This window comes from Mustela lutreola, chromosome 7 (assembly GCF_030435805.1).
Source record: "Mustela lutreola isolate mMusLut2 chromosome 7, mMusLut2.pri, whole genome shotgun sequence".
NCBI lineage: Eukaryota > Metazoa > Chordata > Mammalia > Carnivora > Mustelidae > Mustela > Mustela lutreola.
The window spans coordinates 43,074,266-43,090,203 of NC_081296.1; the positions used below are offsets into that span (position 1 = coordinate 43,074,266).

The window sequence follows — 15,938 nt, forward strand, 5'->3', positions numbered from 1 at the left end:
ATCTGTGGTCTTCATTTTGTGTTCCGTAGAACTCTGAGATCCATGGAGGTACTTTAAGAGTTATCTAAACTTGTATTCAAATGTCTGTTTTCGCTTTATTGTTATTTTTTTGAATGGAATAAAAACTCTTACAGTCAAATGATTTACATTCCAGATTTAGAGACCTCCAAAGTGTTCACCTATGCTGCTTGGCTATTATTTGCTTCTGCTCTTAAAGTACATATGTTATTTGAAATTTCTATAAATGTGTCATTAATTTAGGAAGCTGTACTTTGTACTAGGCTTTTTTCTCTTTCTTTCTCTTTTTTCAAAAAATTCAGAGTGGATTCATGTGTCCACTCTCGTGAAATTATTTAAAGAAGCATATGCCAGCCATACTCAACACGTGACAGCAAGGCTCAGGCACATGCATTCAGCACGTTTGCTTTCATCCTCTTAGGTCAGTTGAGCAATAAGAAACGGACACAATATTTTACATCAAAATATTCAATTATAAAAATAAAAAGCAGAATATAAGTGCAGTAAAATTCAGTTCTGTATAAGAACATAAAATAAACATTCACTTATAGACCGCTGTAGAGATGATTTTATATTTGGGGAGCTTCTTGTTTGACTTCTATAAATATGATAGAGCTAGTCTAAGTTTGGGTTACTTCTTGTCTATAACAAATCAATATCTTCACAGCCAGCTGGATATTCCTGCACAGGGTCTCAGAAAGCCTACATAAGTCACTATAGCAAACCTTTCACTGCCTCAGAAAACTGTGATCCAGCTAGTAGCAAACTTTCTTTAGCAAATTTTTTCAAATGAACTCTTACATGGCACTCCAACATAAAAAAAGCAATGAGAGTAGAACCTTCTGGTGAAAGAGTAAGATGGGACCTGACCTCCAAGGCCTGTGGCTCAATAAGGACTAACAAGAGCTCCTTTGTACACATTTGGAAGCCAATAAGGAAAGCTCTACCTTCAACTCTACCCGAATCATCTCATTTGCCTTTGTACCCAAACACTTCCTGTCTGCCTAATCATCTTAGACTGACAACCCACTTGGAAAGCCTGCCAGGCTTTTCTAACAAACATTTCCTAAAGATGCCATCTCTCAGATCTCCCCCATTTACCATAATCTTAGGAGTCCTCTCACCAGCAGGGAAAACCCGAAATGTATTGGGTGTCCCTGGTGAGCACTCCAAGAAGGGCTACCTAAAGCATGAGAGAGGAAGATAAGCCTTTAAGAAAGAATCATGGAGACAGTGCTCATTGGGTCACTCACAGGAAAGGAAGAGCTCTGGGTCTAAGTATAAAGAGTCCTGGAAAAGTCCAGATCAAACCAAGAGGAAGCACTGCCCCCCCCACACACACACACCCCACCTTGGGACAGGAACCAGTGTCCTTGAAAATGGAACCTGGCAGAAGGATGTTTATACCAGCTACACTGGTGATCCTTTCCTAACGAGTCTAAATGGACACATTAGGGCCATCAGAAAATATATCCAGATTAGTCTCAATAGACTCAAGAAGCTATACTCGGGGTGGAACCCTCAAAAGTCAAGATATGTTTTGAAAACAGAATGAAACACTGATATAGCAAACTTAAGACAACTGAGAATATATTATTTTGCACTATGGCCAAAGCCACTACATACTAAATTATAATCAGAATAGCATTAAGAGGCACAAAGTTGTTGTTTTTTTAATACTGATGTGAGAAAAACTGAAAATTCTCTCCACTAACCTGATTTTTTTTTTCTATGAATTCAGGAGAAATTGCTAGTATTACATTTTATCCACAGAACCCCTTGTTCCAGCTAATGGCTATGTCATGAGGAATGCTTTTATACAAAAGCATTGCTACTTAAAACTATTAGGGAGTTCCAGGGAAGCAGAAAGGGGCATGAGAAAATAGGAAAAGAGCAGCCTCTGGTGTTCCCACCAGAGCAGACAGCCTCATGTGAAGGTGACAACAGAACCAATTCCAGACACAAAGGGTTAAATACAAATGGAGGATCCCAGGCAAGGGGTCAAAGTCACATCAAAGTCAAACACTAACAAGGTAAGGAACAGATCAAAAAGGGGAGAAGTGGCTCATGGATGGTGGGAGAGTGCTCCAGGAATTCAAGAGAACACCTAGCCATACAAACTGGACAGACCTTTTAGCTTGTTACAGACAGCAAGGAGCAAGACCTAGAAGAGGCCCTTAGTGGCTGCTGCTTTATCAAAAACCACAGAGATTCTCTTACCTTCTAAGCCAGGGCAATTTTTTCCAACCACTTGCTCTCCTGTTAGCCTATCCAATCACAGAGGCTCCCTAACTGTTCCAACCAGATTCCTTCACGAAGTTTCCTCCTCCTGCCCTGGGCAGATGAAACCCAAGCGTCCAGGTTAGCATTTGGTTCCCCAAAACCATTCATGCCCTTGTCATTAGCCAAGCCTGAGATGAGGACACCTGTGAGAACCAAGCTCCTGTTTCCTGAATGACATTTTAAAGCAAGAGTCTAAGTGTACAGGGTCTAAAGTGAGTGGGCATGATGGCCACTCAGAAAGAACCTAGAAAGCCTTGTTTTAAAAGGAGCAGATAAAGAAATCTCAATATAGATTTACTAACACAAAATAAAAATTTTGACAGCAAGAGAACAAGGTAAGAGGGTAAAGAAAATTACAGACAAGAGGAGCATGAAGCACAGGACAGACCACCGCGAGGATGTAGGAATCCATGAGTTTATAAGAAACTGATAAGCAATGACTTCGGATATCTTGTTTGAGTGGTTGGAGGACATTAAAGAAATAATATTAAGTTTTTTATTGAGGATGAAATGAGACTCTATATATAAGAGGTGACTGTAAAGTAGTAAGAAAAGCTTTTATAAGTCACACATGAAAAATCGATCCCAGAATTCTACAAACAGGTTTTAATAAGACCACTTCCTGAAATATAAAGTTAACTCCACATACCAACAAATTTGATTGTAAAAGTTTGTAAGCTGAATATTTTGACCTCACGAATTACCTTTCCATAAAAAAAAAATATTATCAAATGGTATCCTTTTTAAATTAGAACTTTTCCATATATATTTGCTTATCACACAAAAATACAATTGCTATATAGCTATCAAGCATTAAAAATAAACTAAAACTAACAATTGACCCCAATGATACTAATCAATTTTTAAGGAGAAATCACCTTAAAAATTTCAATATGAATGTCCCAGAAAAGGTTTTACATATTCACATTTCAGATTCCACTGCATAGAAATTATAATTTTTAAATAATTGAAATAATTTCCCTTACTTTTCCCTAATTTCCCTTATTTTAAATAACTGAAATAATTTCCCTTAATTGCTGGTGCCTCGAAGTAGGGGAGATACATGCTCCTTCAGCTGCTGCAAAATAATTCTAAACTGTGAACATTTTGACACCGGAAGGAACAGATATTAAAGCCCTATTACCACTAATCTAAAAGGACTTAATCTTATGTTCTCTGCAGAAGACAGAAGCTCATAAAAGAACACATGTAGGCTTTTACTATTAGAAAATTGGACATTTTTCATGTCCATTCTAGCAGAAGAGGTTTTTCATTTTGTCCAGATGCAAAATGTTTAAGAACTCAGGAGATGCAGTGTGGGGCCTGTAGTCAGTGGATTTTTTGTGATCCTTTCAGAAAAAGGAAATATAGTTTGGAAGTATAGTTTAGTTGTCAAAGTACTGACATTTTTAAAGCATCTCACTAATATTCATGAGTCAAATACCTAAGAATACATACAACGGGGCACCGGGGTGGCTCAGTGGGTTAAAGCCTCTGCCTTCGGCTCCGGTCATGATCCCAAGGTCCTGGGATCGAGCCCCACATCGGGCTGTCTGCTCAGCAGGGAGCCTGCTTCCCCCTCTCTCTCTGCCTGCCTCTCAGCCTACTTGTGATCTCTGTCAAATAAATAAATAAAATCTTAAAAAAAAAAAAAAAATACGTACAACAAGGCAGTGCCAGAAACATCCACAGATTTGGTCGCCACAACACATCTCCATGCACAGTGACATGCATAATTTTTTGGGTTCCCTGCTCTTCTGACACCAGGGCTCCCTATTGATTGCCATAGTAGGGGAAAAGGAAGGCAAGTTGTTTCAAAGGAAACATCCTTACCTATTTATGTTCCTTCTTTCACAGCCTCAGTAGTTAACAGAATAACCACAAATTAAGCCAAATGTTCCTCTACCGACTCCACTCCCACCCTGGAAGCCTGTCTTCATAAGCCACATCCGACTCTGGATATCCCTTCAACCAGCATTTTCTCACTAAGTATGAGTACTTCATCTTTCTTAACTTACAGGAGTATTGTGCTGCTTTGAAGTACTCCTCTCCCTTCCCACCAACGTGTCTCAACTCTCCAGTAAACTTGCACATTTCCTGAAGACTGTCTTCTTGTGTGTTGCCTGTCCCCCACCCCACATCACCAGACTGTCATTCAACTGCTAATTGTGTTTACCATCTGGCTTTCTCTAACAGCCTCTTCCTTCCTCTGGTTCCCTCTGTTCCTTGCTGATTTCACTCAGGAGTGACCCGAAAGAGCATCTTGGGGCTCCACTGATAGCTGTTCTTTTTTGGTAAATTAAAGTGTATTTGTGTTCAACTCAACACATTTGGATAAGCAATTTATATGTTGCCCATTACTACGCTAGCAACTATGAAGGGCATGAAAGAAATATGTGATGCGGCTGCTCCCCTCGGTAAGCTGGTCACTGGGATGAGGAAACAAAATGAACTAATTTTCAACAAAGGACAAATAAGATAATCAGGAAGCAAAATGTCTAGTATGCCATGCAGATCACCCAGCACAGGACATTAAAAGTGCAAAGGACTTGAAATCAGAAGACCTGAACTCTGAACTTACTTCCTAGCTGTGTGACCTATGGCAAGTCACATAACCTCTCCCAGGCTGTGTCCTCAATATGGGAATATTTATCTAGCAAAGCTACTGGAAGGACTAAAGAATACATGATGTGAGCAAACTGCTGGGTACCTGGAAGACGGTGTTTTGACAAGACAAATAGACCCTGGGAGGTCAGAAAGAGGGAGCTATCTGACCAAGCCTGCAAGCAAGAGCCAGAGTCTGAGCTGAGTACCTTCCAGCCCAAGAAGAATTTAGCAGGATAGTCAGGAATAGAAAGAAAGAAAAAGCATGTTTGGTGCACAGGCATGTTTTGATTTCAATCTAACAAGCACTGAGAAGCCCTGTCAACTATTTCGAAGGCTACAAATATGATGAAGAAATAATCCTTCCCCTAAAAGTTTAGTCAGAGAAACAGAAGACAATTAACTATAAATTCAAAGGAATGCTTATACGGTCCCATGGCAAGTTGAAGAGGGCTGGACGACTAACCCATCAGTGTGTGGGTTTCAAGTTCCGGCTCTGCAACCCACCATGGGTCATTCATTATCCCTCTCCAGGACTGTTTCCTCAAAAATGAAATAAGAGGTTTCCACTTCATGGTATCTTTCCTAGAAAACATTCTATTCTCTGATTCTAGGTTCAGAGTCCAGGGTTTAACCATGTGAAAATTAAATGGGGTCATGGCGGCAGCAATCCCTTGTATCTCCTCTCACTCCGTAAAGATGAGAGCCTAGACAAGGGCACCAGCAGTGGGAATGATGTGGAAGGAATCCAACAGATGATAATTTTAAAAATAATAGAATGCAGTGCCACAGTGGGTAGAAGAGAAAGCAGCAAAGACAAAGAGCTCCAAAAAATAGAACTGGGTGGGACACCTGGGTGGCTCAGTTGATTAAACATACAACTTCTGGTTTCAGCTTAGGTCATGATCTCAGGATCCGGAGATCGGGCGCCACATTGGGCTCTGCAACAGCTCGGAGTCTGCTTTTCATTTCCCTTTCTCCTTACCACCCTCACTCATTCTCCCATAAATAAATAAAGTCTTTAAAAAAATAATAAAACTGAGCGACCAGACAGCAAAGGGGTGTTGCAGTCAGCAACAGGCCATTGAAGTGGGGGAAGGGAAATAGTTGGAGTGGACAGAAGGTTTTCATGTTGGGCATCAGGTCTTTGGAGGGGAAAGATGATGAGACCAGATTAGGACAGGTGGCGTGTTAAATGGTCAGCAAAGACACAACACAGAGAAATGCCTAAAACTAGCTACAGTCCCATGGCCCCACATTTATCTCTGTCCTTGGGATAGACACAGAAGGGCCAATGGTAAAAGGTGAAAAAAGAAGGCCCTGACTATAGCCACCACAGAAGAGGAAACACACAAGACCAAGGATCACAGCAGGGATTCTCGGCCAAACTCTAAATTACATGGGACATGATGGGCAGTCCCTGCTGTTTTTTTTTTTTTTTTTAAGATTTTATTTATTTATTTGACAGAGATCAGAAGTAGGCAGAGAGAGAGAGGAGGAAAAAGGCTCCCCGCAGAGCAGAGAGCCCGATGTGGGGCTCGATCTCAGGACCCCGGGATCATGACCTGAGCCGGAGGCAGAGGCTTTAACCCACTGAGCCCCCCAGGCGCCCCAGTCCCTGCTGTTCTGACAAAATTTTGTTTGCATTCCTCGGTTGTAAGGTAGTTTATCTGGGAACGAGTAAAAGGGAAATGTCAGGAAGAGAGCTGGATGTCCCTTTGCCTCCACAGCATTCTCTCCTTTGGGAAGCCGACATTAAACCACTCACTCAGTTTCAAAACTCAGACCCTTGTCCATCATCATACACCACACACATAAGTGGGTTGTTGATGAAAACACACACTGACCAGGAGTAATACCATTTTCATTCAGCCTCTTTCTCTATCTCTCTTTGACTTGAAAGAATGACCACTTATAGCACTGATATTAAGAAATGACATGTCAAAACCCTTCTCTAATTATTTAATGCCTGTGGGTTTTCAGAGGAAAATTAGCAGAACTAAAGCATGTGCCCCCATGTTTTTGTTCTCATTTAAAACTACACTGCTATAAATATGCATGTGCAGGTCTCCTGATGTCTGCCAGCATGAGTGTCTCTTGAAAATTGCCTCCTAGCCTTTTTCCTGCTATTTGTATGACAACCTAGACCAAATATTCATGATCAAAGGCAACAGATTTGGGGGCCGCACTATGCCAGACCCTACCCACCCACCCTGGTGGGAGGAGGAGTTCTAAACCAACTCACGGCATAGGGAAGAGGAAGCTCTGCACTAGGATAGGTACCAAAGAGTGAAATTCCTGGAGCACAGGTATGTACCTGCTCAGTAATACAAGATAATGCCAAATAGTTGATGGATATAGTTGTTTTATACCGCCAGCTACACTTCTACCAAGATCTGGTGTTTGTTGTCCGACTTCTCAAAATGGTAACACATCAGTGATCTAAATTAGTATTTCTCTGATTGCTAATGTAGTTGAGTGTATTTAATGTGTTGGCCATTCAATTTCTTCTTATGGAAACACATGCCTACCCTTTCCCTATTTTTCTATTGTGTTATCTTTTTCTTATGGATATGCAGGAGTTCTTAATAAATTCTGGATACTAGTCCTTTGTCAGTTACAGATGTTGCAAATATCTGCTTCCTGTTTGTAGTTCATCTTTTCACTTTTTTCCTTTTTTTTTTTTTTTAAAGATTTTATTTATTTATTTGACAGAGAGAGACACCAGTGAGAGAGGGAACACAAGCAGGGGGAGTGGGAGAGAGAAAAGCAGGCTTCCCGCCGAGCAGGGAGCCTGATCCATGGATCCCAGGACCCTGGGATAATGACCTGAGCCTAAGGCAGATGCTTAATGCCTGAGCCACCCAGGCACCCCATCTTTTCACTTTTTTAATGGTTCTTAATATTCAAGTACCAAAAGAAATCCTTCTTTACCAAAAGTGATAAAGATGGAGGCTTTTTATATGTTGCCCATTACTATGCTAGCAACTATGAAGGGCATGAAAGAAATATGTGACGCAGCTGCTCCCCTCGGTAAGCTGGTCACTGGGATGAGGAAACAAAATGAACTAATTTTCAACAAAGGACAAATAAGATAATCAGGAAGCAAAATGTCTAGTATGCCATGCAGACCACCCAGCACAGGACATTAAAAGTGCAAAGGACTTGAAATCAGAAGACCTGAACTATAATATTTTTGAAATAATATTTCCTATATTATTTTCCTAAATGTTACCTTTCACATTTAAGTCTTTAATCCACTGGAAATTTTTTAAGGTGTATGTAGGGATCCAATTTCATTATTTTTTTTTTTCCCTGAAGGATATCTAATTGTCCTAGTACCATTCATTGAAAAAAATTATCCTTTCCCTAGAGATTCACTATATATGGGCAGATCTGTTTCAGGGCTCTCTCTTTTGTTCCTGGTCATTTTTACTATCCCTGGGCCAATGTCATAAGGCTTTAGTTACTATGACTTCATTATACAGGTCTTGCTCAACTTACAGTGGGGTTAGGTCCTGATAAACCCATCTAAATTAAAATATCTTAAGTCAAAAATGTACTTAATACACCTAATCTACTGAACTTCAAAGCTTAGCCTAGGTTCTCTTAAAAAAAGTGTTCAGAATACTTGTATTAGGCTATAGTTGGAGAAAATCATCCAACACAAAGCCTATTTTATAATAAAGTATTGAATTTCTCAGGTAATTGATTGAATACTATACTGAAAGTGAAAAAGAGAGGTTGTCTGGGTACAGAATGGTTTTAAGTGTACGGGTTGTTTACCCTTATGATCATGTGGCCAACCGGGAGCTGATGCTCCCTCTGGCTACCCAGCATCACAAGGGAGCATCCTACCATATTGCTAGACTGGAAAAAGATCAAAATTCAATATTCGCAGTGCAGTTTCAACTGAATGTATATCGCTTCCACACCTCCAAGTCAAAAACTCTTAGGTCAAATCATCCTAAGTCAGGGACGATCCATATAAGTTTGTATCTGAGAAGACCAGCCTCCCTGACCTTATTGTGGGCAATCTTAACCTCCCATACTTCCATCTAAGTTCCTCAAAAACCATACGGGGATTTTGGCTGTCACTGCATGAAAATCTATGGATCAAACTGAGAAGACTGACATATTCATGATCTTGAACCTACATGTGCAAGTACAGTTATCTCTCTCCACTTATTTAGGTCTTCTTTAATGACTTTAAAAGTGTTGTCAATAAATAAAGTCTCTTCATAAGGACTTTGTACATCTTCAGACTTACTGATAGTTTATATGTTTGTAACTTATGGGACAGCTTTTAAATATATACATATGTCTTCTATTACTTAGCCACACTTTTTCTAACAATTTGTTAATATAGATGAAAATAATTGTATTTTGCTTTTTTCTTTTCTAAACTTTCTACTTGTTTATTTATATTCTTGTCTTACTGTGCCAGTTAGGACCTCCAAAAGAATTTAATAGACAGTCTTGTCTTGATTCTAACATTTCACCCTCAAGAATAACATCTGCTTTAGATTTTTGGTAGACATTTTTTGAGGGGGTTAAGGAAGTTCTCCATCTATTCTTAGTTTTCTAAGAATGAGTATGATGCACGGGTATCAGTTTTGTCAAATTTTGCTTTGGCTTCTCTTGAGAAAATTATGTCATTTTTCTCCTTCAGTGTGTTAGCTAACAAGCTTTTACATTTATTCTGCCTTTGATCTTTAGCTTTCTGGTCTCCTTTTTTCTTCTCTAATTCTCTTAACTTCTATTCTTTTATTTATTTATTTATTTATTTTACTTATTTGACAGAGAGAGAGATCACAAGTGGGTAGAGAGGCAGGCAGAGAGAGGGCGAAGCAGGCTCCCTGCTGAGCAGAGAGCCTGATGCAGGGCTCCATCCCAGGACCCTGAGATCATGACCTGAGCTGAAGGCAGAGGCTTAACCTGCTGAGCCACCCAGGTGCCCCTTAAAATCTATTCTTGATTTATACTTTCTACCCAAGACTTTTCTTTCAAAGTCATTCTGTTTCTTCCTTGTCATTCCTGGAGTGGGGAAGGCTATAGTTCTGAGAGTCATTCATACATATTTGAATGAATAAAAAAATAATGAAATGTCTAATAAGTGCCAGGTGTTTGAGGTGATTACCCAAAACTAATCTTTAAATATAACACAATACATTTATATAGGTTGCTCTTTTTTGGAGCTAAATAAAAAAAGGTTACTTGAGATCCAGTCTCTTAGAGGCAGAATTATCATAGCAAGTTTTTCAACTGAAGTAGTGTTCCACCCCCTAGAGAAATATCAGAAAGTCATTAAGCTATCTTTTGAATTTTCTTTTCAAAATTATTCTTGACTATAAGTACTAGAGCTCAAGTTCCCCCATTACAGCACCTAGCAATTGGAGGCAACAGATTTCAAAAATAAGCGATTTGGAAAGATGCAAAGTACTGTTTATACACATTCTATAATTTAACATTATCAGTCAGAAGAGTCAGTCCATACCTCAAAACTTGGTTCAGAACCTCAACCCAAACCTGACCAGCCACAATGATGATTTAATTTGTACAAACAATCCAGAGACAGAGGGAAAAATATAGGCATTTCCTTTTGTTTACAGCAGGGTGAAGAAGTCTGATTTTTGCCATGCTGCATCGGGTGTGTGTGTGGGGCGGGGGGTGTTACAGCTCTGGAGAGGTCTGGTTCTTTCATAGGTTCTGTCTTAATCAGGGATTATATGTTTGTTTATTCATTTAATAGGTGAGTACCCACAACACACTGTGCAAGGTGATAAAATGCAAATAAGACAGCTAAAGCACCTGTCCTCACAGAGTTAACCATCTAATGGAGGTCTCAGAGCACTGACACAAGATGCCAAGAGCAGGCATAATGAAAGGATCCCTTGAGATTAACACCTAACCTAATATGGTCAGGTGGGTGAGAGGAGGTTTCTGAGAAGTGGATGAGGAGGTTTGCTGACTTGGGATGCAGAAGGTCTCTAAGTACTTTGCAGTCCTAAACAGTAGGTGTAAGGCTAGCATTCTGTGGGGGAAAACACTCCATAGTCCGATGGTGTAGACCAGGAGAGGGGAAAAAAGGCTGAAAGATCCAGACCCCCATGCACACACTCCCCCCATCTGACCCCACTGCCCATAAACATAGGCAACCCAGGAAGCTACAGTTTAAAAAAGAAAAAAAAAAAAAAAAAGAAGAAAGAAAGAAAATCAAGATCCTCACCAGATACTTGGAAAAATGACTGAAGATGAGTATGAAATGTTATACTCTAGGCTCTACCCAATCTGCCATCTCCCCTCTGCAAGCAAAAGTGTGAACTTATTACTTTATAAAAGGTGACAACATCTTAATTTTAAAATTAAAGAAATTGAAACCACATTTCTAAACTCTACAAATTCCAAATTCTAATTATTTAGGATGTACTTTAAGAAAAAAAAAAATTCCCAATTTTTTTCATTGGTCTATGCAATTATCCTGAAATCGGTTTCATTTAATTCCATTAAATGCATCTATTTGACCAAGGATGTCAGACAAGTTGTATTCTAGAAGTGAAAAGGGACACTTACAAAAGAAATAGAAATCAGCCAGCAACTCTGTAACAAGGCTCTAGAATCTTTAGTTCTTAGAAAAACAAATTAAACCTCACAGGTGTTTATAGCATTGGAGTCTATATCCAACTTCTAAAGGACCTACAGCTCCTGCCTGCAGTAAGTTTTACAGCAGCTTTAAAAAAAAAAAAAAAAAAAAGTACATTTTTATTTTTTTATTTCCACAAACCTTTAATTACTTTTAAACACTTTTAGTAACTATTAAGAACTTAAAAATAGATTTTTGAGCTAGTCTAAGCAGAATATTTAAATTGTTTTAGAGGAAAATAAACTTGGCTCAACTGACAAATGCAAAATGACAAAAATTCTACAGCGTAGGATGATGTTGGGAAGGGTAGTACTGCCTGGGACGGGTTTGGAAGTACTTCTCAAGAAACCTACACCAAATATCCCTCAATGCAAAATGACATACACACACCAACACAAAAAGTGTTAATAATCTCAAATCGAGTTTGTTAAGTAGACTGGCCTAGGACAATGATCAAAAGACACACCAGCAGAGCTTGAACAGTGGAGAGAGAGCCTGTTTTTCTGTTGTTTTGTTGTTGTTGTTGTTCTTGTGGGGTTTTTTGGGGGGTTTTTGTTTGTTTGCTTTTGTTTTTGTTTTTAAGAGAGAGACAGGAAGACAGCACAAGCAGAGGGAGTGGCAGAGGGAGAAGCAGGCTCTCCAGGGAGCCCGATGCAGGGCTCCATCCCAGGACCCTGGGATCATGACCTGAGCCAAAGGCAGACACTTAATGACTGAGCCACGCAGGTACTCCAGGAGAGCCTGGTTCTGATGATTAAAGTCAGGCACCAGCTCGTAAGCACAGGAGTTAAAACATGCATTTAACGAACCAGGATCGAGAACATGCCTTGCACTCATCACTAAGTGAAACACTGAGAACGTAGCTCTGGAAGAGCAACAGTCTAACAGAAGCACTCTCTGTGGGAATGAATAGTGAAACAAGAACCGTAACAAACATGCACACAATGCTGGACGGGTGGGAGGGCTGGGGCAGAGGGGGTTAGAAGGAAGGGGAGACATCCGATATGCCTGGCAGGGGAAACCAGGAAAACTTCATAGAGTAGCATCTGGGTCAAGGACTAAACCACACACCAAGGGACAAGCGATACATGTGAATGGACAAAAATCACCAGCTCACCAAGGGATGTGACAAAGGACTTCACATGCCAAATAAGCATCATCCTTTAAAGACAACAGAAGCTATCAACAACATGATCTTTGATGCTAATCTGAAAGGTGTAAATAACTGTTGATGGCATTAGGCAAAGGGGTGTCTGGCATTCGAAGTACAGAACCCAGACAAGGCTCCCAGCCTTGAGAGAGGAGCAAGTGCTGCGTGACAGCCTGGGAGTGTGGGAGTGAAGATGTTGGCACTTGCAGAGGTGTAAGCGGGAGAAGGGTGTGTGTGGGCGCCCGTAGGGGGCCTCAGGTGGATGGCCATGGAGAGGATATGTCCAGATGGGCTAGAAAGGTGGAGGAGACTCTGCAACCGAGGCCCAAAAGGACTCTTCTGTAATGTAAAAAGTCCTTGTTATCCTCTGCAATGGAAAGCCACTGCAGACTTCTATAAAAGAGAGGGACACGAAGTGTCTGCCTGAGAGAGCTCTTTCTGGCAGCCCGTGGAGACTGGGAATACACAACAAAGGGTCAGCATGGAATAGGAGAGGTGATGATTTGACTCGGGTTGGTTACAGTGGGAAAGAAGAGGAATAATTCAAGACATATTTTAGTAGGTAGAAAAAATCAGTACGACTTCTTAACTGACTGGTATACAAGTTAAAGATAACCAGAACTGGGCGCCTGTGTGGCTCAGTGGGTTAAGTCACTGCCTTCAGCTCAGGTCATGATCTCGGGGGCCTGGGATCGAGTTCCGCGTCGGGCTCTCTGCTCAGCATGGAGCCTGCTTCTCTCTCTCTCTCTCTCTCTCTCTCTCTCTCTCTCTCTGCCTGCCTATCCACTGGTGATCTCTCTCTGTCAAATAAATAAATAAATAATCTTTTAAAAAAAAAAAGATAACCAGAACTTTGCTTTATTAACAGAATTAATGTTGTTATTATTATTAACAAAGACAGGAAAAGATGACTTGAGATTATGATTATTATAACTGACACTTACTGAGTGCTTTTCTAAGTCCTTTAAAATGCCAACTCTTTTAGGGGTGCCTGGATGGCACAGTCGGTCAAACATCTGACTCTTGGTTTCAACTCAGGTCATCATCTTAGGGTCATGATATGGAAGTCAAGCTCCACACTCAGCATGGAGTCTGCTTGGGATTCTTTCTCACTCTGTCCCTCCTGCTTGTGCTCTCGTTCTCTCTCTCTCTCTCTCCTTCTCTCAAATACATAAATCTTTAGAAATAAATAAAATACCAACTTATTTAATCCTCATAACAACCCTATAAAGGCTCTAATTTTCAGATAATAAGACTGACTCACAGAAAGGTTAAATAAGTTCTTCAAGGATGCATAACCAGTCAACTGTAGAGCCAGCATTCAAATCCAGACACAAGACTACAATGCTACAGTGTACCAGACATGATCAATTAAATGTCCCTTAGACATGCTGGCCATCCAGGGAGTTGCGTTTAACTTGCATTTGGAACACAGAACTAGGGTTCCAAAGAAGAATCAGTGTTAAGAATATGGATTTTCGAGTTATGAACATAATTGATTTCCTGAGGCCATGGGAGAGCTGAGAGGAACAATGAGAATGAAGAGAGACCCAAGAAGGACACTAGGAGGAGATTTTTAAAACAAGAGTCCACAGTCACCAAAGCACAGAGGTGGCAGCTTAAAGACATCTGGACTTTCTCCTTCTTGTGCAAACAGGGGATCCATTCAATATTTGCAGAGTGACGCATCTAGCATTCATAGCTAAAGAGGTTCCCTGCTCAGACAACATCAGGGAGAAGAGAAACCTAAAGGAATATGAAATGGAGAAAACAAACAAACAAACTGATGTCTGGGTTCCTGGAAGGATGGTCAGTGTCTTTGTGTGAGCAAGGTGGCTCCTGCCGCCCACCCCCCCCACCCCCCATCCCCCCACTCCTCCCCCTACCCTGAGAATCATCAGCAATGCAACTCCTCTCCTGAGCAGATCTATCTCACTCATCCCTTCCTCCCTCCCTCCCCTCCAGGCCCCACAAAACACACCCAGGCCAGAGGGCAGGGCCCCAGCCATACTGCGGTAACCCCAGGAGCACAGAAGCAAGCAGGAAGACTTCCTCTTGCAAAGACAGCGCAAATGAATTACGGCTTCTGCAAAAATCAGCCTTTGTTTTTAATGGGCTTTATGTGACTCATCAGCAGTGACCATGCTCTGCCCTGAGGTCTAGCTACAAATCCACCAAGCGCAGAGGGCAGAAGAAAGGAAGGACAGCCAAAGATGAAAAGGGGTCTCAGGAAGCTTTCATCCTAAAGGAGAAAACAGAAACAGAGGGAAGTGGTGGGCATTTCCTCTTTGAGCACTGGGGTGCTGAGGGTCTCGAGAGAGGGCGGAAACTGGAACAGCGGCAAGAGAAGTCTGGGTTCCGGGACCCGCTCAAAGGTGCAGGTCTCGGTTGCTATGGTGCCATCCTCCCCCGCCACAAAGTTTCATCAGCATTTGCTGCCACAGTTCCTGTCTTGTGGGCAGCAGCAGCAGCAACTAAAAAGAAAAAATCATGTTGTTGTTTTCTAATGGCTGCTGGGTCACTGAATACTGTGTCTGGAAAGGACAAGGGGAAAGTTGTAAGAGACACAGAAAGCAATCAAGATACATTCCTTTGGAATGTATGAACTCCAACCTGGACGGTCTATGGATACGATACCGTCATGAATAAACAGTTCTGCCATAACACTTTTTCTTTAAAAAAAAATTTTTTTTTTTAATTTATAATCCAAGAATCTAGACAGACAAAGTCGATTTTTAATTAAGGTTTTTCCCATAGTTACTTCTGATCACCAGGGCTCTGGATTCACTCCTCGGAGAAAAGCCTGGACTCGCAGCAAAGAAAACAAAACCAAGCACCCCAGAGTGGAAGTCGGGACTTGCCTGGACGCTGACACTAATCAGCTGTATGACCTGAGTGTCTGCATCCAAACTCCTTCTTCATAAAAGGACACTCAGAGAGGGAAGACGAGAAGATGAGACACAGGGAGACTCGGCCATCTGCAAGCCAAGGAGAGGGGCTTGGAACGGATTCTTCCTCACCGTCCTCAGAAGGAACCCACCCTGCCAACACCCTTCTGCCCTGTTTGTAGCGCTTTGTCAGGGCAGTCCTGGCAAACACGCACAGACCCAGAAGAAGAGAGAACTGTGTCATGAACATGAGACCTCATGAGACCCCACCCCCAGGTCCTTCACTCCTGCGTCCTGTCACTAAGCACCTCTAAAATATCCCGATCTCTCCTTACATAACCACAATACTACC

At 41.2% G+C, this 15,938-nt stretch overlaps 1 protein-coding gene across 2 annotated transcripts in view; it reads right to left on the reverse strand.

Annotated features, from left to right (window-relative positions):
• RAB27A (RAB27A, member RAS oncogene family) overlaps nucleotides 1-15,938 on the reverse strand; it is an 80,377-nt gene that overhangs the window by 45,558 nt on the left and 18,881 nt on the right. The gene's annotated exons all lie outside the window — the stretch shown is intronic.